The 27,951-nt window shown below is 36.7% G+C and overlaps 2 long non-coding RNA genes across 2 annotated transcripts; both read left to right on the forward strand.

Annotated features, from left to right (window-relative positions):
* Positions 1-1,278: 1,278 nt before the first annotated feature.
* LOC142057127 (uncharacterized) lies at positions 1,279-11,222 on the forward strand. The gene is made up of 3 exons (XR_012660553.1): positions 1,279-1,343; positions 7,446-7,612; positions 10,547-11,222. It is a non-coding gene; the product is annotated as an uncharacterized LOC142057127 (long non-coding RNA).
* Positions 11,223-14,138: 2,916 nt separating this feature from the next.
* LOC142057904 (uncharacterized) lies at positions 14,139-27,936 on the forward strand. Its single transcript, XR_012660800.1, has 3 exons — positions 14,139-14,213; positions 15,334-15,397; positions 25,284-27,936. It is a non-coding gene; the product is annotated as an uncharacterized LOC142057904 (long non-coding RNA).
* The last annotated feature ends 15 nt before the right edge of the window (positions 27,937-27,951 follow it).

A 27,951-nucleotide genomic window follows, 5' to 3' on the forward strand; every position in this document is an offset into this window, starting at 1 on the left:
AGAGGGTAAGGATTTTTATAGATCTGTTCCTCTCCATTATCTATCCCCCTTGCCTCCACAATGCACATTAGGACACTTCACCATTAAGAAGTGTTGACTGCTTAAAAGTTGTGTTTCCTAACACACTAGGGCTATTTTCTTTTTCCAAAAGCACATGGTCATTTTTAGGAACTTGTTGTGTTTTTCAGGTAGGCAGTGAAGAACCGAGTCTCAGTAGACAGTGGTATTCAGGCTTTTAGTGCACTGTCCTATAGAGGCACCAGAGTTAGCTCAAAGCTGCCTTTTGTGCCGGTAGCGGTCATGGTGTCAGCTTTGAGCTAACTACTCTAAAGAGAAGCTTCCTTTGGGTGTCACGGTTGTTGACTCTTCTGCTTCCAAAGCCCGGACTAGAATTTTGGAGACATACCAGATAATTTGGGGATTTGACAGGTGGACTTCAGTGATTTAGTGGGAGAATTTAGTAGTTCTGCTGTTGCCCTTCTGCTTTCCTATCCTTGCCAGAAGTTCCTGCCCCAGAAGAGTGAGCTGTGTACCAGTGCTTCTGCCAGTCTCATTCACAGCTTAGCACTTCAGCTGATGCTAAGTTGGTACTAATATGCTATGCGGTGAGCCTGGGGAGCAGGGTTGCGTGCATGTACCCTGCTACACTCTAGTGTGGGGGCAGTAATTTCCTGCTAAAGGGTGAGGTGGGCACCTGGGAACCTAATGTCTTTTGAAAGTGGTACTTAACCACTTCAATTGCTTAGCAGGAAAGCTCTTTGCAAAATATTTATTCAAGTTACAATATATCACAGTGTTTCTTGTGTGTTCACTATTGCTGTCTTGTGGGTTAATAAGGAATGAGGGAGAAGGTCAGGGGAGGGGTAGAAAAGGATTGGAGCAGGATAGAAAGTAGAATGCTGATTAGGACAAATGCTGATGTTGGCAAAGAGGTGATGTAATTGCACTTTGATAAGTGACATTATGGGTTATGAAATATCTGCAGAAAATATCAGAGAAATAATTGAACCAGACATCTTTTAGTTCTGGTGATCTGTGAGCAAAGGATCCAATACCCTGTGCTTTATAAAAAAATAAGGTTATGCTTCCTTATATAATACAGATCTAATGATGAGCTGACTTTCAAATAATAGAACATGCACTTTTGATCTATAGCTACACAGAATGAGAGATTTTTATTCTGAATTTCAAATTTCTAGCTTTGGATTTCTTCCTGTCCTTGTCCCAGTCTAATTCATGTTGTTTCTTTCCCCCATAGAGACTTATTCTTTATTAAAGAAGATACAAGACCCAGAGAGATTCACATATGCCTAGCTCCTCAGAGAGGGTGAAACAAGAACAAGGTATGTGGAAAGATTTCTTTGTCAAACTAAGTAACAGCCAGACTTAAATTAGGAACTGGAAATTATTTTCTAGAAACTTACTGCTGTGAGCTGTTGACAGTCTGGACCTACCAGCTCCCTGCTCATGGCAAGTAATGGCAGCAGAAATTTTAGAAAAACTGGCATGAATGAAATGAAGAAAGTTTCCAACCAATTACCAGACAAAAATGGAAAAGCACGTGTGCCTTTTCTATCTGCATTATTTCAGACTCATTTTACTTTCTTTGTATAACATTTCCATTTTATTTCATGGTAACATGAATTCTCCTTCCCTCCTCTCCTTACAATATATGCTCAATCCTAAAGTTATAATTACATTTCTTTTAAATGCCTCTGGACAAATCTTATAGATTTGGATGAGAATCAAATACAATTATCATTGAATTAATTCTGTGGGAGCAGATAAGGTTTTATAACAGATACTTTACTGATAACAGAAACTTGATTTTTGAAAACAGTATATATCTCCAAACTTGATTCTTGAAACAGTATATATCTTAATCCTCGTATTGGTTTAAGAAATACTTCTGTCCCAAAGTCTGTATATGGCATAGAAAGCATGCATTTCCTTCACAGCCATACAGCAGGAAGTAATTTACATGGTTGTTCCTGCTAAGGATGTTCTGTGTTATTTTGGAAGTGGAAAGGCATCATCTGGTTACATGCGATTTTGTTGATAGTGATGGAACATGCCCTTTTCTGAGACAGATTATGCCTTCTTGCGTGTACACCTGTTAATGTTAATGTCCCTTCAGTCTTCCCTTGGTGTAGTTACTCTGTATTACTCTAATCAGGCACCTTTCATTATGCTCCTGGCAGTGCTGAGAAATGCAGATATTCAAATTTGATGTGGCAGCTTAGCTACCTACATGTTGCTGAAATCTTAGGATATAGCCCATAGGCCTGCCTGATCACTGAAGATAATACAGGGGAGAAAACATAGGTGTGTGGAGTGCACATCTAAAGAGTTCTGGAGGAGTAAGTAGTGTTATTTGCCACTGCTTGCTGTAACTCAGTATATCGTTCAAAGTAACATTATTTATGTTTAAACCTTGCTAATGCTACAAATGGGTGTGCTGTTTTACCGAAGAAAGCAGTTTAGCCATATACTGTTCCGACGTTTTTCTCCTTCACAAACTAAAATTCCAAATAATTCTAAGATATTTTTTAACCATTTCCCTAAGCTCTTTAAAATTGATCTATTTCTACTCTGTGATCAAATCCATAGAATGGCATAAAACTGAAACTGTAGCTGGATGTTCAGAATTGAACCAGTTTATAGATTTTTCAAAAGCTGTACATATTTACCATCATCTGTTGACTTGGGAATCATTGGGCCTGATGCACTTCTGAGAAGCTGAACATCAGCTTCTTATTTCATACATAGATTGCTGTAGATCAGTGTATACATGCTTATTTGTAGACAAAACCACAGGCTGTTTTGTTTTGTTTTTAAAGGTATGTGCGGCTGAGCAAATAGTCTGTTTCCAAATATGTTAAAAGTTTACTAATGTGGAAAGAAGGACAAAGGCAGTATATAATCTTTGTGACATGAATTGTAACAATGGAAAATGTAATTTATTTGAATGCCACCAGAAAGTAAGATGCAAAACAAAGTGAATGCAAGGACGTAATTCATTATCTAATGATTGCACCGAGGTCACAATGGTCGGGGAACAATAAGGATTGAGGAAAATCATATCATTTATTTATGTATGTTCCTCGTGCATGTCACAAAATATACGTCCCTTGCTGTCCCATTGATGTGGTTGATCTGCACTGGAAACCTGTGCTCTTATGAAGCAGAATGTTGCAGGGCAGAGATACAGCAAAATAGCTTAGATACTGTTCCTGCTGGTGATTTGCTTAAAAAATTATGTAGAAGAAAGCTGCTGTCTAACAAAGCCAGTGGAGAGCTATGAAGTTTTAAAAAACAGTAAATATAAATTTTAAAAAATTAGTATTCTGTATTTTGAGTGGCTATTTCAGATTTCTTTGGCTCACATGCCTCTGTGCTGATTACTGATACTGTAAATGGGAAGAACAGGGAATGACCAGCAACTCAAGTTAAGGAACATACTAAAGGTCACAGTAATAAAGTTTACTGCCATCTTTCAGAGGTAGATGAGGCACTAAAATGCTGGCTCCTCTTTCTTGTGGCAAAGATACAAAAAAATGTACACTGTGCCCTTTCTTGTTCTCATTTGTTTGACATGAACAACACAAGCTTATTTCATTCTCACCTGCTAAACATATACTTATTGGTGGCTCTTTTTAAAAGAAAAAATTTGTTTTAAAAAATTCAGCTGTCTGTCCTTCAAACTACTAAACTGCTAAGTACAGACAAGAAAAACAAGAGAAAGCTTCTTAGATTTAAATATATTCATGAAGGAAAAGCTAAAGAAATCTGGGACTAGGAAGCTGACTAAAGGAGAATAGTACTTAGCTAAATACTCATACGGTTCCCACAGATTATTAAAAAGCATATGGCTTTGTGAGCTAACAATATGGGTCCTGTGGGTTTGTGCTGTTAAGCAAAAGTGTCCTGGGAAAGGGAAGGGAAACTGAAGGCTCTTTTCCCCAGACTGCAACTGCCTGCCACTGAGCCAAGCTTGATTTTATTCAATCTCAGTATTGGCTTGGATTTCTGAAATGGAAATTTTGGAAGCCTGCCTCATTCATCAAAAATAATTTAAGGTGCCACCACAGAAGCAAGAGGGCTTCTCATTATTGTTTCCTATATTTTATGATGTTGGCACTCTTCCTGAAATAATTTGAGAATTGCAGATACAATAATATTTTGGAGTGTAGAAAAATGGATCTCAACAATGAAATTCATATTTCATTTTATCTAGGCTTTGGCAATGTGCCTCTTCCTCAATAAATACAACTTTTTCTGGAAACTAAATCCTTACTCTGAATAATAGCATCATTATGTCAAGCACTTCTGTATAAAACTGAAGTATAGCAATTAGCAACAAATGGAAAAAAATAATGTGAATGCTCTTATAAACTTCTATGAACTGTCAGCAAAGGATTTTAAAAGCACAGCCTACTGAACTGCAGATTCTTAAAATAAAGAACTTGAACATTTGTGTGACAAAAACCCCATTTTTTTTCCCCTGCAGACATTTTCCAACTGATCTTGCCACTGAGAACTAAAGTAAATATTTAGGACATGGGCAGATACATAGCTTCATCATACATACATAGAATCATAGAATCATTAAGGTTGGAAAAGACCTCTAGGATCATCAGGTCCAACCGTCAATCCAACACTACCATGTCTCCATGTCTCCTAAACCATGTCCCAAAGTGCCATTTCTACATGTCGTTTAAATACCTGCAGGGATGGCGACTCTCTGGGAAGCCTTTTCCAGTGCCTGACCACTCTGTCAGTAAAGAAATTTTTCCTAATATCCAATCTAACCATCTCCTGACACAGCTTGAACCTGTTTCCTCTCATTCTATCGCTAGTGATCTGGGAGAAGAGACCAGCACCCACCTCACTACAACCTCCTTTCAGGTAGTTGTAGAGAGCGATATGGTCTCCCCTCAGCCTCCTCTTCTTCAGGCTAAACAACCCCAGTTCCCTCAGCCTCTCCTCATAAGACTTGCTCCCTAGACCCTTCACCAGCATATCTGCTTTGGGGAGAGGGAGGCTGAGAAATGCATTCTTAAGTGTTTCCTTTTCTGATTCTACAAATACGACTCATACTAAGAAACTTAATTAGAAATTTTAAAAAAAATCTTGCTGCATACTTTGCAACTGCCAGTAGTCTGAGAATAAAGTTATTTAACTTAATCATGATGGGCCTGAATATTTTAATTACGAGTGGTCACCAGCTGAAAACAAAGCATGAAAAGCAGCAATAAGGCAAACTTGAAATGCTTTAAGCTTAAATGGTAAAATTTTTTAGAATCTCTTTTACCCTGACTTAGTGTCAACCTTTTTAAGAATTGAACTGAAACTGGAATTTTGGGAGATCTGGGTGTAAGACACTGAAGATTATTGAATCGGAGATTCAGTGGTGAGCTCTGGGGTGGTGTTTTCATTCTTTCTCCATGTCATCTAAGAAAATAGGAATGACTCTGTTGTGCCAGACTGAAAGTTAATGTACGTGAGCACCTGTGACCAAAAGTGAAGGCTGTAAGAATAAGTTTTACTACGATAAGCTCTAGTAAAACCTCTGACTCCTTTCCCTGTCTTCAGCAATTTGCCAGATTTATATAATTTCAGTAATCATCAGTGGCTTTCCATGCAGTGATTTTGACCGAGGCAACCTTGTTCTGAACCTTGTTCTGAACCTGTAAGATGCAGTATGATTGCTAAAATTAATAACTTGCTAATTAGCGGGCCATTGTCTGAGGATGATGGTGTAAATGAAAAAGATTCCATTCACATCTGGTACGCTTACATAAACAGAGAGCTTTCCTCAGTGTTCTTAAAAAGATTGGGTAAAACCAGAGATTATTCAAAATACTTATTTTGAGATGAGGAGACCAATTCTGGTGTGTCAATCATGATCTTTCTATGAATTGCATTATCTGGACCTGGTATCTGGACCAGTCTGATGGAGATCCTTTCATGATTAATAGTAGAGAATATAAAATCAAGTAAACTTCAGAAATTCCTCTGAGAGAGTAAAATAAATTGTTAAGGAGTTGTTGCAAACATCTTTTTTAGATCCATGAAGTTCCACTCTTATTTTTAAGTACCACTTTTATTAAGAAGGCTAATCTGTTCTAAGTAACCTGGAAGTGCTCAGTTAATTTGTCACTAACAGTGGTCCTGGCTTCCTTTTTGGGTGAGGCAGTTTGCCATTCTGCCATCTGTAATAGAGCCAGAGACAAGGCATTATTCTAAAAGTATTTGTCTCTCTTGAACTCAGTGATAGTGCTGAACTTCTTAAGGGGACAATTTGGATTTTCTTGACTATAGTGTTACAAGAAAACAATTTCTTTTGTTTTTCATGCAGGTTATTCTTTACCATCTTACATGTTAGAGGGCCTTTGGAACATCAAACTGTTTCTTACCTGATTCAATCTGACAAACATTGCTGTCATCTAGGATCCAAACTGCATCACAGCAGAAGTTGAGTTTATAGGCATGCTAACAAATGCCTGCAAAAGATGGGTGGTAGCTCAGCACTGAACAACAACAAGCAATATTTAAAATAACAGAAATTCAGCATTTCTTTGTTCAGTTTAACCACCTAACTGTATATACTCTCTCTATATATATTAACTAAACTGAAATGGCTTTCAGTGTTAAAACTACCTGATTATGATTAATTACATGTGGCCCATGTTAGGAAAATCCTCCGGGAGCCTAGAAAATACAAATTGCTTAGTTCTTGTCGCATTTATTAGACACGAACTGTAGGGTTTTGGACAAAAATAAGAACACTCATGCTCATTCTTAATTTAGAAAAAGCAGTGCATTTTGAAATATGCTTATTCATGACAAAAGAAGACAAAAGAAATTTAATTTGGTCCTATCCTAAGTCTTATGGTTTGAAGACATGGATTCATGAAATGTGTTGTGATTTGGAATAAGAAATCCTTCAAAACCTTACAGATGTCTCATTCATATCCTAATGAAGAGCGCTTTTGGGTAGGATTGAAATTTTCTTGGTTACTTAAAGAGATTTGCTGGTCATTCATTTTTATTAGTAAATTCAGTGTGTAATGATACCAGCAAGGAAACCCAGACAGGGGCTTGTGGATTTCTTCAGTTCAAGGGTTTATCTTTCAGACTTCATCTCAGTCTCACCCTGTGTGTATTACAATTACTACACTCCACTGCTTCTTTACTTGTTATTGTTAATGTTGTAAAAGAGACTCCTGAAAAGAGAAGCTAGAACAAGTCTTGTTAAAAATAGCTCTTTGGGCAATCAGACACACCCACCCACCCACCCACCCACCGAAAAAGAAAAAAAAAAAAGAAGAAAGTGGAAAAGACACATTCAGGGCCAGTAGTATAATCATAGTATGAAATGGAAACAAAAGCTAGCATTTTAACTGAAGTTCCATTTTTGTTTTCTGTTTTCCTGCCTGCAGTTTTCATCATCTTCATCAAAACATCAAACATGCTCCACTTCAGTCACTCTGTAGCTGTGATAGCTGAGGCAGGGTGTCTTTTTAACCAAAAAGAGCAAACAGATTGGTCTTTGCATATTACTGGAGTTGGAATAATTCATTAAAGAGGGACCTGTTGGCCTCAAACGGTAAGTAGCTTGCATGATTTGGTGACCATTCTATTCTGTATCTCATAAGGTGAATAATACTGAATCATTCCTCTCTAAAAACATATAAAGGACACAGAGTTCAGTATACAGACAATAGCACAAGTAGCAAGCATAATCAGAGCATAAAAACAAACAGTATAAAAAGGTTGTAACAGATTGTAACCTAGCTACTGAAATATCAAAAATTACTTGCAAGAAACTTCCTTGTGCCTAGGTTTACTCAGTATACGGAACTCAGGAGATTATGGAAATTAGGTCAGATGTAGTGGCTGTAAAGACTTGTGACTTTTAGATTTTGTTCTAAATGGACTAGGAATAATTCTTCTCCACTGCAGTTGGGTAAATTAATGGATTCTCCAACCCAATAATTCAAAATAGCATAATCCCACCACTGTCATTCATGAGTTAGTTTTGCATGCTGAATTATTCAGAGACAGTAGATGACAACCTCTCTGGACTCATGAAATACACTGTCATGTGGGAATGGGCCCTATCAATGTATCCTGTCAATTTATGAATTTACTGTGCAGGGTTATAACCTGTATTTTGGATTTTCAAGATCTTTCGGCTGTATGTACCACTTTAACCTGGCAGTTTCCTTAATCAGGAATTCCTTTTTTCGTGTTCAGAGCAATAGTAAAAGTGTCAGTAGGACTAGATAATCTGGATGGATTTGTCTGGAGCCAGATTTGATATAATATAGTTTTAATCCAATTTTTCTTTGTTAGACTATTTTTAAGTAAATACATTAAAACAAACTTGCTATATCAGAAAAGCCTAATAAGATTAGAGTGCTGGAATTCTGAGGATGCTTTGTTTTCCTCTCTACCCCTTTCACAACGTTTACAATAAGCTGTCTTGAGTCAACTGTCTACAATAAAATTCTGTCTTAATTTTAAGATTCATAGTAGTGTACACAAACATGTTATAACACTATGACTGTCAGGTGTTATGTTAAAGTGTTGAAGTAACATAGTTTAAAACTCATTTGCCAAAGTGACATTGGCAATGACCTTGTATCCCATTGTCTTTCACTGAGACTCAGAACTCATCCATAGCTGTGTAAAAGCTACGTGGTGGCATAATGGATGACTTGCAAAGCTATATGTGGTTATCAGCTGATTAATTTCACAACTCCTTTTACTGTTTCTTTCTTTGCATTTCATTTTCTTTCTTTGCCTCTTCTGGACAATCCTAGGTTTCCCTGCCTGTGAAATTCCAATATTAAGGTTTTTTTAAGGAAATGGTGAAATTTTTACATTTTCTGAGAGTAAAGCATAACATCACCTTAAACAGATGCATCTCAAAAGCAAATTGCATACTTATTTTTAACTGTAATTAATGAGATATGTGTTTTTCACATTAGTTATTATTTAGATTTTGAAGATGGCAAATTCTAACCAGTAGTCAGTTTTATTCTTCTTTGACTCCTGAGGGAGGGACTTTTGCTATGTAAAAACTTCTATTAGCTGTTATACAAGCAAACTGCATGACATGCTTAGAGTATCCCATTATTGCCTGATAAGTTGTGGTATTTCATTCTGTGATTTCATATCTGTCAAGGTTACTACCTTCCTTTTCAGCTGGCAGCCTGTGTTACCATTGCAATGCTTAAAGAAAGCTCTTCCATTTCTACCCTAGAACCATAATTACATTTAGGCCTTGAGCCAGAGATAAGCCTGTGCTAGCAAAATATTTGTGTGTATCTTGGAAACGTAATAGCAGAACAGTGTTAACTGGGTTCATGTATTACATGTGATACAGGCAAACCCAGCAGACTTATTCTTCCCCAAAGCAAGTGATTATCTTTATCTGATTAATTCTCCAAAGAATTGCCAGATTAAAGAGCTATTTGATAACCAGTTAAAGGAATTTTGATGACCAAAGTAAGTTACAAGTCCAAGCTTCCAAGGGATGTCCAAGGGGTGTTTCCTATGTTGTAAACATGTTTGTTGGATTGAGGCTCAAAAACTTAAGCTAAATATTTGTGAGGTGTGGATTTTACTCTGACTTGTATGAATAATACAGGGAAAATACTACTATTTAAGTTTTAATGGCCATATTTACTTGGTCATCATGTGCAGATACTAAACTTACCTATTTTGATTGTTCTTGATAACAGCATAAAAATATATTGCTACTTAATCTGTAAAAAAGGGAAACTTCATTGCTTAAGCTTTTATTTCTGTTTTTGTCAGAAAAAATACTTCAGCGTCTATAGAGGTTGTAGTGAACTACACTGTGGTTACAAATGCCAACTATAGAGACATTCTTACAGAAGTCTTACAGAGCACTTCTTACAGAAACGGCAAGATTGTATATGGATAGTTCTTACCAAATACTGCTTTTCCATCTTAGTTGGAATAAGACAGATGGATGGACATCATGAAGTGAAAAGATCACTGGATTCTCCCAACTCACCAAGTGTTCTGTCCATCAGAGCAGACAGAGGAAAAATATAGTTCAGACCAACGTTATCTCACCATCCCCAAAGCAGAAGGTAGCACATGGGAGACAAAAATGGACTGCAATCATAAAGGCTGCTCAGGTTTCTGGATACTAAATGGTGGGGAGATGGGAGAGGGAGAAGGATGGAAGGCAGAGGAATTTCATTGTAATTCTACCAGAAATAGATAAAATTTAGGCGGCTTCATCTGAACTGTTTTCCATTAATGTCAGTGGAAGGCATAGGACCGTTGTGTATGACAGCCTTAAGCTAGGAAAGATGTGAAGTATCTGTTAGCATGTTACCTAAATTTTGTGGGGTAAGTGAAGCCTAGTGGTCTAACTTAAGCACACATATAAGTGCTTCTAAAATATGTGGTTTTCCCCTTTCTTTGTTTCCCAGCTAAGGTAATGATTGTTATCTGTTCTTAAAAATTAAAGATACCTTTTTTGTTGTTTTGCTTTTAGCTTGCCCAGACCTGTGTTAAGAGTAATTTCAGAACAACTGACTGAACCTGAAGCGTTCCATTCTGTCAAGCAGTGATTCCAAATGTGGTATGACTGTATTTTCTTGAGATGACTGGCCTTCACATTTCTCTTCCTCAGGACAACCAAAAGGTAATAAAGGCTGTCTCCACATAGCTACCCAACTGATGCATGAAACTGATAGTTCAGGGGTTGATAAAGAATAAAATATCTTTCACTGTTAGCCAGGAAAGCTTTTTGTATGTCTTAAGATATATGTGCAAGTACCATGTCAGGCTCGGTTGCAGAATGATGTTTAATATAGGGTGTTCACTGAAAGAAGTGAAAACTAGAAAACATTACTCCACTGTGCCCTAGAAGACATCTGATCCCTCTGAAAGGCTTTTCCCAGAACAGAAGTAATTTGACACAAAGGAAAACTAAGATGAGAGAATTACTACAGGAAAAAGGATGGATTCACTGTTTTGGTTTAAATCAGAAAATTAAACCCTAATTCATTTTCTAGTACTTGATTTTAAATTCAGTTATGATTCTTCTGGCTGATCAGCAGTGCCGTGAAAAATCTTGATTCAACAGACATATTTTATGTCAATTCATCAGTATTTGAAGGGAAACTGGACAGGTGAGCCAGCTGGCATGAAACAAGGATGTCAAGCTAATTGGCTGGGAGGCTCTGTGATTATCCAGAACTCAGAGTTCCCTAACTGCCACCTGTGCAGGCTGTCCAGTGCTGCAGGTTGCCTTGTGTGCTGGCTGCCTGGCTGTCAGGGGCTGCGCAGCTGCCCAGTTACATGGCAATGAGGCTTATCAAAGGGATACTTTTTTCTACCTAAAATTTTCTTTGTCTGAAGGATCCTTTTGAATGTGAAACCAGTAAGTGCATGCTTAAAGTGCAGTAAAATTAAATCTTTTCTTTTTTTTAAAGCTGATAAAGCCAAATAAAAATATAGGAACAGCATAAAAACCAACTAGTTTCTTCAATTAGAAATACCTTCAGTAGGTACAATGAATTTTGCTTTTTCTGGCACTGCTTTTCTGGTGTCAGACTTCTTGTGGCTAAGACCACAATACACTTAAAGGACTGGCGTTACTAGAAAAGACATTTCACAAATGTGTGACTAGTACCATTGAAATAAATATAATGAGTCATAATCTGACAACATCTGCATATGTATTAGTGCTTCTTTGTGTTAGATTCAGGGAATTCAAATTAAATAACAGGTGTAAGTGATACAGGAAAAAAATTACCCAAAGCCTTGTAAGCTGAAAGCATATAGGATGTATAGGAAAGTGTCTGAGAAAGAAACACAGTATTTATGCTGTTCTTTTTATTGTATTATTTTGTCCCACTAAAATTTACATAGCTTGTAGTGAACTTTTGCAAAAGGTAAATGTAAAGTTCTCTCAATAGAGAGAACTAGAATTTCCTAATATTACATTAAAAATATGTAGTTAAAATTCATTGTGCTTTTCTCTGCTTTGTTAAATCTTTGAAATTGAATTCATGCCTGTGTTTTTGCATTAAAATGGAGATATATATATATATGTATATGCTCTTTGTGCTGGAATAGCTTTCAAAGAAAATTGTGCATGTTCTTGTTTAAATATACAAATTGGATTCTATTTTCTTTCAATTTAAAGAAATTAGTGCTGCTCCAGTAGTCATAGAAACGGCAAAGAAGAACAGACTGTTGAATAAATATAACCATTGTCAGAAATTCTGAATATTGAATAGAGTTTTCTTAAGTTCCTACCTACATAGGAGGCTACAAGAACATTTCAGAAGAAAATTTTATTAGCAATCTGTCAAATACAGCAGCAGCAGCAGCAATTTGATTTTTGCATAAGTCTTAATGGTTAGGACTTAAGTAAAAGGCTACTCTGCATTTGCTGTCCACCCTCTCTCAAACAAATATTGAAATATGTTATCTGACATTAACAAAAATTCCTCTGATTTATAACACCCTCCCCATTTATGCCCTACAAACCAAAGATAGAAGTTGCAACTCTTCTACAGTTAGATGAAAACTTTTGTTATGAGCACATGGCCTTATCTTAACAGCTGAAGTATAAAAATTGGGCATTAAAACTCTATATTAAGTATCTAAGTAGACTCTAAAAATGTATTACCTGTCTGTAAAATATGTAAACGAGAATATATCAAATTTGTACTTCTAAATACTGCAACTACAGACACCGATGAAGTAATTGCATATGAAATTAGTAATCACATGATTGTGTGAAATTACTTGATCTGATTTGCATGCTTGACTATGAGAAATTATGCACATGAATCAAGCTTAGTAAATAGTTCATACCTTATCCTATAGCTAACTAATTTAACATAATTTTTCTTTTTTTGCAGTTTGTGTAGGAGTGCAGTATTCTCTTGAAATTAGCTATCTTTCAATAATAATTACCAATACCTAAGAAGTAGTTCTGGTTTGCAAACTTGTCAGTACATAATAACTTAGTCATTCAATATCTGAATAGCGTTGGTTAGTTCTAACTGGTCACACAAACCTCATTCTTCATCCACTTTTCTCACCTGATCAAAATAAAGCTTGGGGATAGAGGACTGGTGGGAGTACATGCTTTAAAAACAGGCATTCTGCATATGTTTAATATGCTCCCCTTGCCTCTAAATCACAGCCTTTGATGTCCTACAGAGTCAAAATAATTGATAGTGGGGAGAGGAACTAAAGATCAGCAGCTTGGTTATTTGCCATAGCAAATACCTACAGTGAAGATTAATATTAGAAAAATGTTTTCATGGGTTTAACAGTAGAATTTGGCTTCAGGTAAATAATTAGACACCAGTAAGGTTCATAGTATTTTAGGGTACGTACTGCTATAAATTGGGCAATTACTGGCATCTAATGATATTGCTGAAATGGTAGCGAATTTATTTATAGGTTATAGGGTTGATTACTGGGGGTTGTCAATAAAAGAGAAATCTAAATGAGGCAGTTCACTAGCAAGGTGAAGGAAAGTGGGTCAAAGGCCCTTCCACGTCTCTATTTGCTACACCCTTCAGAACCTTGGGGCAAAACTAAGAGAATACTAAATATTGTCAAGGATTACATTGCTGTTCCAGAAGGCTTGAAGTGTAGAACTCAGACAGCCTTTTGAGGAACTCCTCGCAGTATTGTATAGAGTCCTTAAACTTTTGAAAGCAGTTGTAGGAATTTGGATTGCTATCTAGATTATTTGCAAGATTTTCATAACCAGGAAATATGTGAAAATAGAATTTGGTGGTAGGCAAGTAAGTAGCAGGATGTTAATTTCTCCCTTACTTTGATATTCCATGAAATGAGAACTATATAATCTTTGCATACTGCAATTCTATATTTATTTATGAGTTTATCTAGCTAGAAGAAATGCATTCCTGGCAATCTGTTTAAACTGATCCAGAACACAGTCATCTTTCCATGGACTCAGACTCTCCTCATGGCTTAAAACTCTTAGTGTCACAAACTAGGGCTAATTCTGTACCAACAAGTTAATGTGTCAAGTATGTTTAAATTTCCCTGTGTAAATGCAGCCAGGATTCAGCTTCTTGTGATGGTCTGCAGTTTGTGAACCGTGTTAAATTGGGGTTTGACTCCTCTTTATGCTGGCCTGGGAACAGAATTCAGTCTGTACAGCTGTAAGTATAAAAAATGATAAATGTTTATTGACAAAAGTAGCCTCTAGTACTGAGGTATCTGCTTTCCTGGCTGGCAAAAAGGGATGCATAAACCTCAGTGTCCTTAAGAGGGCTTGGGTGGGATGACTTTGTAGTACTTTGAGTCCAGAATAGGTTGGAATATGCCAGAAAGGATATGTATCCCCTCAAGCTATAGAACTTTTTTTTTTGTCATAAGACAGTTGATAAATTGCAATAATTCCCCTAACTAATAATAAAAAACCTGTAAAATGTTATTAGTATAGAATTTGTCTGACAAGAGAGGGATCACTCTCTACTGGGAGAGATATTTCACGTGAAATTAACATTCAAACAAAATCAACATACTCTTAATGAAGTGTATGTTAGCTTTAAGGAGGACTAAGAATATTTTTTTAAAAAAAACCAACAAGTTTTGAAATAACTTTCTAATCTCAAAAAAAAAAAAAAAAAAAAAAAAGGTGAAGGAATAACCCCAGCAAAATCTTCAGTTTTGCTGTTGCAGTTCATAGTGAAGAGACTAACGAGCTTTTCATTGTGTGTCAAAGGGTTGACAGCTTGGTGTTCAGACAGAACTCTAAGTTCTAATCTAAGATTAATAAACATGCGAATACTCAGTCTTAAATAGAAGACTTGTAAGAATCCAATCCTTAATTTATGTAATTGAATGTTTGTTTGAAATGACTAGTGTATTCCAACTTAAGTTGTCAAATTGTAAAATTTGTCAAATTTGAACCACTTACAGGCTGTTACAATTGGAAGATATTTCAGCAAACTACAAGTTCCATACACATGCTCTTTTTGAGACAAGGAACCATTCTGAATATCAGGTGAAACAAAGTAGGTTGTAAAGATGTAAATTGCCAGTTATTTATGGCATACAATATTTTTGAAGCAGTGGGTGCCTACAGCTGTGGCCTCACATATTTCTCTTCTCAAGTACTGCAGGTCACTACTTCATGTTCTGTACAAGAAAAAGAACAGGATTTAGCATTTGCTAGTGCTCTAGGACTACAAATAGCTTTTCAAATGCTACACGAAGTCACACCAGTTCTCTGTGATGTTAAATATTTGTTTATTATAATCTCATTTTTGCAAGTAGGAAGGTTCAATCACTCTTCAAGAGAGAAAAAGGGAGACCGACTTGGCCGAAATCACAGCAAGAGGTAGGTTAGTGGGCAGTAGCACAGAGTGCCAATTTTCAATGTGCTTTCTCTAGAATGATGCTCAGAGCTATATAAAATTGGGATGTCATTCACACTATGAAAATCCTATGCATAATAACTTAGAAATTTAATTTGCACTTTACATTTTTTTTAAAATAAGCTATCTGAATGCAAAGTCATCCAGTACTAGATGTTTTTTTGCTTTTGAGTATGAATAGATCTGTTTGTGAAGAAAGATGTCATGTGTATTGAAAATATCTCCAAGCATTTTGTTGTCATAGCTGTTTAGCTTGAAAATAGGCATTTTGTTAACAGATTTTACCAACCTTCCAGGCTGCAGTCAGGAAGTTCAGCAGAATGCAACAGACAGTTATAGGTACTTTTCTTGAGGGAATGTATTCTACCTGTGGGCCTCATTTCAAGGTGTCATTTACGAAATTTCTTGAAATGTATGAAATGTTTTAACAGTTTGAGTCCTGGTTTCCTCTGAGATTGCACTCTTTCCTATGGTATAGTGGTAGGATGAAATATTTTAAATACGGACCATACATAGCGCAAGCAGATTTGTGAAAACATTACAATGTTAAGAATATCATAGCAAAATGTTTTGTTGTTTGGGATTCCCATAGGACAAGAGATCTAACTCTTTCCTTTAGTCTAAGAGGGAGGAAATACTTTCGATTTCAGGTTTCCTAGTTTGGTAAAGTGTATTATTTTTTTGAATTTTTGAGGGTTTTTCTTCGAAATTTTATGAAACTCCCCCAGTGCTTCTGTGAGCTCTTCAAGTAGGTTTTATTATTAATGCAAGTCTAATACTTTATTTATGTTGCCTTGTTATAAAGCCACTTGAGGAACAAGACATACATACGTCCAGTGACAGTTTGGCTTGTTTATTTTGAATTTGTATCGTGAAAGGGAGGGTGATATGTGAAAAATCAATTTGCAGACCTTTTCACAAAGAAAATACTGCAGAGAAATTATTCCTCTGCAATCTATTGCTCATGAAGGGAAGCAGCTTAGAGAAATCTTTACAACCAAGGGAATCTTAAACCCAATGAAGCAGGTGGCTATGAAATCATCCCTAGGTTAGAAAAGGAGGCTTTTAAGTTTGGAATTCCAGTTAGATAAGTAGTTGAATAATTTTTCTGAGATTTTGCATTTTGGACAAAGAATGTAACAAATCTCCCTTCCCAGTGACATAACTGCTAATATTGTAGATTCAGGGTTTTTTTCTGTGTTCCTATTTTACATTTTCAGAATTCCATTGGGACCTGCTCGTCTTGCTGGTCAACACCCAAAACTTCTGGGTAATGTCAGTTCTGCCCTAAGAGATCTGCAGAACTGATTGTTGGCCTAAAATATAGGTATCTCTCTAGTATGTTTTATGCTTAAAATATGTGACATTACTGTAGCCCTTAGAGGTATGAAAATGATATTACTATCAGAAAGAATACTAAAAATGGGATTGACTAGACTGACACTTGTCTAAGGAAATATGTTGTAGCTGTATCAGACCAGTTTAGGCTGTTCAGAATACAGAAGTGACGATCAGTTGAATTAGTTACCCTTCCTCTGTTTTACGAAAAGGCTTAGGGCTGGAGGGGAACTGTAATACAACAGTGACATGCAGAAATATTCTAGCTATGAATTGTCCAGTTAAAATTTAGATAGGTACCATTTCCAGTCAAAGCTTGCAGTTCCCTCTCTTACTTTTTCTTCCCCTTCCACTACCATTAAAGCTATAAAGTCCTTTCAGACCTTTTCCAAACACAAACCACGTTATGTTTAGTCTGGTTCATTTCAGTCATCTGATTTACTGCCTGACTTCAGAAACAGCTACATCACTGCAACTAAGAGACGGGAATTCAAATGCAATGGGAAGAACGAGTGCTCAGGCACAGGAACATCAGGGGCTTGTTAAACCAAACTCCAGACACTGGAGTCAATGTCTCAGGACACCACAGCTGTCACATTTTGTTGAGTCGCTTGATTTGGCAGCACATCTCTTTTCCTTAATATATGTAAGTGAAGCAGGGTAAGGATCTTGACCCATATCCTGCCCTCTTTCCTACAGACAGTAATCTCCTTAGAGAAGGGGTTTCTTTCACTGTGTGCTTAGAACAAATTGGGAACTCAGTCTTCTCTGGAGCCTCTATGAATTTTAACAGAACAAGGAGAACATTTATCTAGGATGATAGATATTTGGCAAATGTTAAGCATAATTTTAATAAATGTGCTTATATAAATGTGTTGTGGTAGATTTTAAAGTTGGTCTGTTTCATGTGTTTTGCTTTTTTTTCCTCCCTTAAAGGAAAACCCTTTATTTCAGTTCCAATTTTATGGGAAAATCTCTCATAACTGGACTAATTGCACTTCCCAGTTGATTCCTGCTGCCATTTTCAACTTCTGTTATTTTGGACAACTTCTTTGTCACACCTATACTTAGAAAATGACACATCGACTAAATATAAGCTTGTTTTAACAAATATTGTTTCTGTTGATATCTTTATGCAATTTTTGTTTGTTTTGCAAAAACATGCACCTGTTTTAGGAAATGTAGGTTCTGTATTACCAAGTCTTCTGTCTACTCCACTCCAGAAATGTTTATAAGGGAACCAACACAGCTACCTATGTGGTCCATAGAGATCATTTGAGTTCTGTTAGTTTGGACATAATTTGTTAGAAACAAGGCTGGTTTTCTGCCTGTCTTCCCTTGATCTCTGAGGAAAAAGTGATGTATGCAGAGAAGCATTTCCAATTATAAATTATTCCAGGTTTTCAACTGACTGGTTTGAGGCTTGAGAGTCTGTCGTGATTCAAAGATGAGAGGATTAGGTTAAACAAACCTTTCTTTTAGCAGCAGGTAAGCAGATAAGCAGTACTGTAAAGTAAGATGATGACTGCAATGCAAGTGGGATTTTGCATGTGGTGAAATATTTTTTTGACAGTTACTCTGAATTTGAGAAGTAGGCCAGAGAAATAGTGGAAAAATATTAAGCTTTTTTTTAATTTACTTTATTGTCAGTGAAGAAGCCATCCCTTATCATAGTTGGAAATTTTTTTTCTTCCACAAACTTATGCATTTAAAATCAAACATGAATTTTGAATTAATAAGCATGCAAATGCTTAATCTTAAATGGAAGACTTGTGAGAATGCAATTTTTAGCTTTTGTAATTGAATATTTGTTTAAAATGGCTAGTGTATTCCAACTTGTAACAAGCTTTGCTGTGTTAAATTAAACATGCACTGAAATAAGTAAGATGAAAGATGCAGGACCACTGGTAAATAAAACATACAAAAATATTTTTCATATGCTTTGAATATTTTCAAGGTGTTAAAATATTTCTTATACTATATTGGGTTGAGATGTTCAACATAAGAGTAGAGAGGGATTAGTCAGAATGTGCTGCAGTAAGAATTTGAACTCCACCGTTCAAGGGGGATTGCTCTAAGGTAGTCCATTAAATACTTTTTTTTCCTGGCTGTCCTGAAAGAAGCAGAGGGACAAGGGGAAAGATAGGGCCTGACATATTCATGCAAGTGCTGAGGGATGGGAGAGTAGCTTTTACTAGTGGAAGATGTCCTTTCATTCAATCCCACCTCCTTGGTGAGCTCCTGTTTCACCCATCATAGTTTTCCCTTCTCTGGTGGCAAAGGCAGGAGTGAGAAGGGAGTCAGCTAGGGCTGTGGTGGATGGGTCTTAGGCCATGGGTCGCGGGTGTTGTATTGCTCCCATCAATCTGTAGCACCAGGTAAGCACCTGCTTTTTCCAACCTTAAAATCAGCCTTGGTTGTACCAACCAGGCGTTTTTCTCTTCTTCTCACTCCTGCAGATAGGTAACTTTCTATATGACCACACATAGGTCATTCACTCACTTTAGCATTTAGTAAATGGAAAAAAATATTCCTTAAAAATCTGCATAATCCAGTATTTTCTAACAAATAATATCGAACATCTCATTAAATGGTTCCTGAGTGGCATAGACATGATGTTATGTGAAAAGTGGGACCTCATGCAAACCAAAGCTATGGGGAGAAAAGGGACTGCGTGTAAGAGCGCAGATGAATGGTATTTGGCCCTGAGCTTATATGACTGTATTTTTAAAAAGGCAGGACAGGTTATGAATGTTAGATTTAGAGCCTTAAATATATATTTAACTATCTTCATTACATCAGTGTAGCCTTCTTTCTGTTTGCTGATTAATTACATGAGTAATCAACATAGCACCTATTTCTAATACCATGCTGAAGTTTTATTTCACAGATTTGCTGTTGGCTATAGACAGTTTGTGACCCAAAGAGTTCAGTGTTTTAGCAGTACCTTCTTAAAACTTATGTTTAAATCAACATATTTGTGGTATGGAATTGCATATTAGTTTTGTGAAATCTGCAAAAAGATGGTGTAACAGAGTGACAGTCAGACTTATTAACATCAGCCAGAGATTTAATCTTTTCCTTTACAGAGATTTTTGTATGGAGGGGTCTAGGTTTTCACACTGGTCTTTTCTCTAAATTTTGAGACAAATCATAGTAAAAAATGTATTCATTCGTTTCAGTCAAAAGGATTCAGTAGGAGAACCATATAATTTATTTTCTGAATCCAACTATTTAATATTAACACCTAACCATCTAACAAAAATGTAACATTGCCCTAAAATTAAAGCTATTGATATGTAAATGAGAAAGAGGAAAAAGAATTGTATGTCGTCTTGCCATGTAGCCTTGTTTGAACTTTGATGTCTTGTGATACCACACCCAATTTATCATGCACGTTGCTGTTAGCTAAATGTGCAGCCATGAGCAATTTACATATGAGTAATTTACATATGAGTAATTTGCAGAATTGCCTGAAAATGAACTTTCTTAGGAGCTTTCTTTAATTTGTTCATTTGCATCAAGCAATTTCAACAACACTTGCATTAAGGAAGTGGCATTTATCTCCCATCCTCTTCTGGCCAGATTATTGTGCAGTTTGACTAATCTTGTAATTCATGCCTGTCACACCCATCTTGTATGAAGTTCAGCAAATATTCTTTAGGAAGAACTCAGATGTGGTAAGGACCAACAAAGCTGAAAAAGATAGACTGTGAAATAGCAATGTGATAAGTATGCTTAGTTTTCAACAATTGCTTATAATTCTGTGGCTTGCCATAAATACTAATAGAGCTGACTACGAGTTTGTCACTTACTGTTTTGGATTTTAATTAACGTAAGCTAATATATGCAGTGTGCTAACCTAAAGGATAATATGAACAACAAATGAAATATTCTCTATAGCTGTGGGGATAGGAGGCCCCCCTATATTCTTCTAGTAGTTTGCAAAATTTCTGGAGGCTGTCTATGAAGAGACTAAACCAATTGAATTAGACTGTTTCCAATATGGTGACAGAAATGAGATGTTAGGGAGGGCTCAGATGGTGGAAGTGACTCTATGACCATGAAAAAATAAGGAAACAAACAAAACCAGAATGAACACATAACAACGCTCACCTCTTGAAAAGTTCTTTTGGTAGAACAAGGGCAGTAGTACACTTCCTGGAGAAGAGGTGCATTTCAGGCTGAAAATGAACAACATGGACCTGAGTTGTAAAGAAAGCGATTCCTTGATTTGCTGTAGAGGTTATCAGAATGTTTCCTGTGAATGTTTTTTCGTCTTTGCCTGTGGCCTCTTCATGAAAACTGTTAATATTTAACATTTTAACCATTTTCTTTTTTCATGTAATATTAGTTGAAAATTCATATTCATTACCCCAACAGTCATGGATATTCTATGATTCAATGACAGTCAGAGCTTTTTAAAATGTAATTTCTGATTTTACAGTAATAATTCAGGACATAGTTATGACATGAATTTTCATATAAACACAAAATAATTTGATTACAGTGGTAATGTTTCAAAACATGCCTTTTTTTGAAAATAATTTCTTTTGAAAATAAACTTTTCTTGTTTATTCACATGAAGCAATTTCTTTCATTATTACTTTCATTAAGGAAGATTCTACTCTATTAAGGAAGACTGTTTTAATTTGAAAAGAAACATTTCTTTTGAAAAGACAGTGGGTGACTGAGAACTGACACAGTTTTCCCAGAGAGGCTGTGGAGTCTCCATCCTTGGAGATATTAAAAAGCTGTCTGGACATGGTCCTGGGCAGCCTTTTCTAGGTGATCCTGCTTGAGCAAGCAGGTGACAAGATGACTGACTTCCAGAGGTCACATTCTACCTCAGCCATTCAGTGATTCTGTAAAAATTATTTGGTCAGGATGGTTTCAGAGTACTCAAAGTAGCAATGCCTAAGTACATGCTGATCCCTCTGCTTTTCACTGGCCATTTAAGGTTTTGGGTTTTCCCCTTCTTTGATTTGTCCATCTCTTTCTGTCTCAGTTTTTTTTTTTTTTTTGTGTACCCATCATTTTCCTTCTGTTTCCTGTTTTTATTTTTTGTTTGCTTTTATTGAAATGTACCTTCTATCTTGTTCTGAATGCAGTAAAGCTTGTGGCTCTTTGATAAAGAGTTTAGAAGCTTCCTGCTGTGAAAGACCAGTCCCAGCCTTGCAAATTTCATTCTTGTCTGTGAAGAGCTTCAGGGTTTATTGCTTGGGGAATTAATCCCACGCTCACTGAAAATTAGTGATAAAGTTTAATGACTTTAAATGCAGGATCATTGTAATCTACCATCACAAAAGGTAGAGAGTGATACAGCATAGCTATCTCACCCCAAAAAGCAAAATTTTATTTCGTGTAAATAACTTTTTTCTTTTTCCTTTTTTTTTTCTTCCAGAACATTCTTAAAATTAGAAAAAAAAGAAACACACAGTGGTCAACTTTCTAGAAAGCCTAATGAAGCTTGCTATTGAATAATAAATGAAAACGACTGCTATCAAAGCTTGTCAAAATCACAGTCTCTATTCCAGGCTTGTTATATCTTCAAATAATTTAAAATAATATCAGACTTTGCAACTGCAGTTTAGTTATGCTATTAATATTACCATAGCTTTACTGCTTTATCAGTATAGACTTGTTGGTCTTAGAAGTAAAATTAATTTGTTTATACTTTCCTTCTGATTCTGTTTGTTTCAATGAATAGCAAAATGAGAGCCTAATCAACCGTCAGGTATTCAGCTCAACTGCATTTAATTTCTTCAGTAGAGCAAGCACCCTGTGATATCTGATGGGCCAAAATAGACATTTTATTAGTTCACATTCTGAATGCTCACAGGATGAATAATTATAAACCCAGTACAGTGTGAAATGCCTACCAAAAAGTGTTGTTTCCTGGAGAATATTGGAAGAGGCAGTATAATTTATTCCAAGAGGCTTGCAAATTTATTCCAAGACTGGATTTTTGTGTGTGTGTGTGTGTGTACTGTAAAAGGGTGAAGAGTTGGAAGAGAAAGCTGTAAGCATTGCCTCATATTTACTTCCCTTTTCCTTTTACATGGCTAGTATGACAACAGAACATACTCAGATATAAAGAATATGCCTTGAAAATTATATAAATGCAACCAAGATAAGGCAAAACACCTCTGTGAAACAAACTTCTGTTTGTTCTCCTCAAACTGCTCTGCATACTGACACAACATAATGTTAGAGATCATTTTTTCTGTAATAGCTTCTGCAATGAAATCTATGCAAAGCACTTATTTTAAAGATACATATATCAGATAATTTAGTCATCTGGTCTTTATAACTTTTAATTGTTTTATAGGCATCTGCTTGTTCTAACTTTTAGAAATTTACTGTAGACTGTTATGACATTTAGGTATCTGATGATCATGATAGGATCCAGTGCTGCTTTTAATGAATAATTATTTCAGTATTCCAATTTCTTTACTTTATGCCATTTTAGGATCTTCATTGACTTATTGTTTCCTCTAGAAAAGCACTGAATCACCTTTATGCTATCCAAAAGTAGACCCACTAAGGTCTAAGCAGACAATAGATTTGTCAGCACTAAGTACTTACAAAAGCAAGACCTTTGAAATAAGGCTTCAGACGCTGTTGTAACTCTTCGTTCTTGTGCCTAGCAACTCTAAGAAGTTTTAAACAGCAGATACCCTTTAGCAATATGCAATCTACAGGTTAGGCAAAGAAAACCGGGATGGGTTGAAGTTTGTTTCATTCAGTCTTGCTGTGGTGGGACTGGGTTCTTCAGAGTATTTTGTTTATGTTGTGTTACCTTTGGAGGTAGTCAGCTTCCCTTTGCTTGTGAGCCAATTCTTTTCTGTGAGGCTGCTATCTCTACATATGGACCAAGTTGGATAAAGAGCAGATATTCTGATTTTGAGAATGGTAGGAAATGGGTTAATAAGAACTTTCTCTGAATGTTTCCCTCAGGATTTAACACTCGTGCACATGAATGTACCTTAGCTTTCAATACAATAGATAAAATGTATACTGCGTCAGTTAGTCCTTGATAACTACGTGCATATATACTCTGACCTCTGGGTAAATGTGATGCTACTATCACTGTGGCTGATCCACTTCACATTTTCTATGGTACTAGAATATGAACATCGACTGTTACTGTCAAGTTGTTGATGTGCTGTCAGTTGAAATCCTAGCTTTCCCTAGGTGGGTGTCAAGGGCAATGTATATTTGGAACTTGTGCCTCTACTGATACTAGGTTAAAAGCAATTGAGAGCTGTTTTAACCTTGGCTGGGGCTGGGCTATACACCATAAGTGTCCTCCTGTCAAAGATGTTCTGGTCTCAGCTGGTGCTGAGTAGCACTTTGCTACAGGACAGAATCTTCTGAATTGCCAAACTTGAAGGGCGCAGGGCTATTTTGGTATTACTGCTTTAAAACTTTTTGTTTGTTTACTTAGCAGACTGTGACAATCCGGTTTAGTTTCTACAGATGGCTGCCTGCTGAAATGAAAAATAACAAGTTGTGGGGCATTCAAGAGCCTTACACTGGTATGACAGTATTTGCCACTGACTCATCTTCTCCAAGAGATTTGTTAGCTGAGTCCTGTTTCTGGTTTTGAGGATATGTTGACTTGATTTGTTTATGGTTGTAGTTTGTTAATGGACCAAATTTTGTCCCTGTGCAAATTAGTGAGAGTTTTGCCATTGGCTTAAAAGTATCAGGATTTGTTGCTGTGAAAATTATACAATGACTCTGGAGCTTTGTGTGTGGTGGGGGTGGGAAGAGGTAGAGTGTGAGGTCTTTTGCATAAAAAAAATTTGGTAGCTTTAAAAATATCAGAGCAACAAAATGCTGTGTGTACTTGTCTTTACTCTTCTGACTCTCCAGAGAGACAGACTGAATCCTTCAACAGCCTGAGTGCAGACGCATGCACCCAATCCAACCTTCATTGTCATCTTCCAAAGTTGAATCTTAAGCAACTGTTAAGAAACATACAGTTCTTGGTTGAATTCCAATCAATTTCAGCAAAGTCATTTCTTTCTTTTTAAAATGTATTTAAATATCAGTGTCTCTGCATTGTTCTCTGTTGTGGGTCTTAAAGGTTCAAATTGGGCAAGGTAACAGTGAACAACATGTACTGTGTTTATTTTCACCTAATAGTTTTACTATGTGACAGAACTTGTCATTATCAAATCGTTATCAGTTTTGTGCAACCAGTTGAAACAGTAGATTTGGATCTGTGTGTGTACACATATATATTCTTAACCCTAGTCTGGTGCTTTGTGCATAAAAAATGGTTTCTCTCTTACCCATGTGGTTATTTGACAGATTATTTATGTATGTTTAGACCCAAAACAACAAGCAGAGTGTATGTCTTGTCTTCCTTTGAAAAGTGCCTATGGTATGAAAGATACTGTAATGGATGACATTTGTGCTTTGCAAGATGAAGTGTAAAGTAAATCGTTAACTGTCTTTACATCTGTACCCTTACCTGCCTCTCATACCACCAAGGTCCAGCAATACCCGTTACCAACAGCAGCAGTTACGGGGACTGACGGGATGGTAACAGAATTAGAGGAAAGAGACATCATCAAAAGGACTCATTCACCTTATAATTCACCAGGGTGGCCAGTAAAGAAACCAACTGGGCAATGGTGTTTCACAATGGATTATCAACAGTTAAATGCTAATACTGCACCTTTAACTGCTTCAGTTCCAAACATTGCCAAGATTGTGACACTGATACAGTGAGCTGCCCCAAAATGAAAGTCTCTTGTGTATCTGCTAATACCATCACCCTAAAAGTTCATAATGAGCCGAGAGAATATCCTATGGGATTTTACACTGGAAAACAAGATAATAACCACCCTGCCAGTTATATACTCAGCCGAGCATGCTTCCTTTCTTTTTATATTTACCGGAATCACCCTTTGTTATGGCATAACCTGTCTGGGAAAGACTCCACCGGGACTGGTTTCCTTCTAATTGAAATTAGTACATTCCTTCTGGTCCAGACACACAATCTTTGGGACCATGCACTTCTAAATTATACTGAAAGTGCTGGATCACTAAAAAATCAGAGAAAGACCAGAAAGACTACCAGTTGATTACAGATGCACTTGGTACCACCCAAAATAATTCTTCTCTAGCTCCTAGTTGTATCCAAGCTCAAATATGGATACAATCTATAGTTGCTGAAGTTGTACAAGAAGGTGAGGGAGGCACCCTGCCCACTGAAATTCAAAAGATAATTTGGGATAATGCAACTAAATTTGAGAAAGAATTCCAGTTCTGGTGGTATCCAGTTAATTTCACCTATAACCCTACTGATGGGCAAAGCCACAGCTTTTGTGTTCACAATACGCAATGCTTCGGTGTATACCGTATGCCCAGTCATTCCACTGGGATTAAATCACATTGGGGCCGTACTCTACCCATTAGAACATTGAGCATGGGCCCAACAAAGAGAAGACAAATGGGAAACCCTTGATGTTGCTGCATGTGTTGTGCAGGAGCAACAAGGATTTATTTGTGAAAGCAAATGCCATCAAAGCCCAAGACATTTGTCTCGACACTGAACAAAACATTTGCCATTTTGAAATGCAACCCGATGAAACCCCTGAAACTGTACTTGTATATATTGGGAAAGGATGTGCTTGTATGAGAAGCCTTTGTGACTCTATACTTGCAGATACTTGTAATCACTCTAATATTTGTGTTTGTAACCTTACTAACATAATGGGATGTGACTTTAATTATTTGGCTCCTGTCACATCCTATCAATTGCTACAACCTAACTACATATCATATCAAGACTTGTTACGTACCCCCATTGGAATGAATCTCACATTGGTGAAAAAACTGTTGCGACATGATGATCTGAACCAGTTGCTGGAAAAAATTCGGAAAAACGGAAAAGGAACTCTAATTACTGTCCATCGTGATGCAGAGGAGATACACTGCGTCTTAGAAAGAGTGAAGAAGGATGGAGAGCACCACTGGTGGGACACTTTATTTGGATGGTCACCAACCACAACAGGAATCTTCAAGAAGATGTTTCATCCTGTCGTAGTTTTACTAATACTTACCATATCATGTTGTATTTTAACGGTTACCTTGTATGTTAAATTTTGGATTACGATGAAACATTTGTATCACCAAATGTCCCCACAAGATATATATGTCATTGATATTCCCCACCACAAGAATGCACGTGACACACCTTATACATCCCAAATCCCATGAAGCTTGAGCGTGAACCTTGAGTGACTATAGTCACGGGGTGAATCGTGTGGAATAATCGCTGGAGCTGACTTAGAAATTAAACTTATGTTTTTGAAAAGGTACAGCATTGAAGAAGCTTTCAGGGTGAAGTGCAGCTGATATATGAGCAATCCATTCCACAGAATTTCCCTAGTAACCTTAGATGTTGACAATGCCAGGAGAACTTGGCATACTGACTCTAAGAGGAGTTGTCCAGAGGGTGGAGTGGTGTGGAGGCATCACGGCCAGGCTCTGTGATAAATAGGAACTCGAGGTACCATGGAGCTGGTACGCTGCATATTTGCCACCCTGGGCCAACAGTCCATCATACTTTTGAAAAAATGCTGTCCTTTTGGTGAACTTTGCTCATTATAATATCATTATAGTACCAAAACACACCTCCATCCCAAAAGCTACCCTTCTCTTAAGGTGCAACGACTCCTCACTGGCCATTCGCTTTTAATTTCTTGTAGTCTATGCTTTTAAAAGTAAAACGAGGAAATTCTACACTATTGGTAATAAAGGTATGTATGACTAGAGTCACTCAAGCTCCACCTGAAAGATAAAAAAAAAAGTATGAAATGTGTGAAGAGAAAGAGGGTGTTAGGGAAGATACCATCATGTACCACTCTGACTTCTGAGACCAGTCGATGGGCTGAGCCTCTCTTCCCCCCCCACCAAGATGCCTTTGAGTAAGATTGGAAACCTCTATAGAGGCACTTTAAATCCCTAATGTATTAGAGTTGCTTTGCTTCATATTAGAGTCGCTTCATATTTGTTTAGCATACTTGTAGCCTAGCAGTGTACTCATATCTTTGTTATTTCAGTGTCTTGTAACCAGCAATCTTATCACCAGTAATCCAAAGAACCTGTGTATCTGTTGCTTTAATACATTTTACTATTCATTAAGCTAGCCATGATC

Source organism: Phalacrocorax aristotelis, chromosome 5 (assembly GCF_949628215.1).
Source record: "Phalacrocorax aristotelis chromosome 5, bGulAri2.1, whole genome shotgun sequence".
NCBI lineage: Eukaryota > Metazoa > Chordata > Aves > Suliformes > Phalacrocoracidae > Phalacrocorax > Phalacrocorax aristotelis.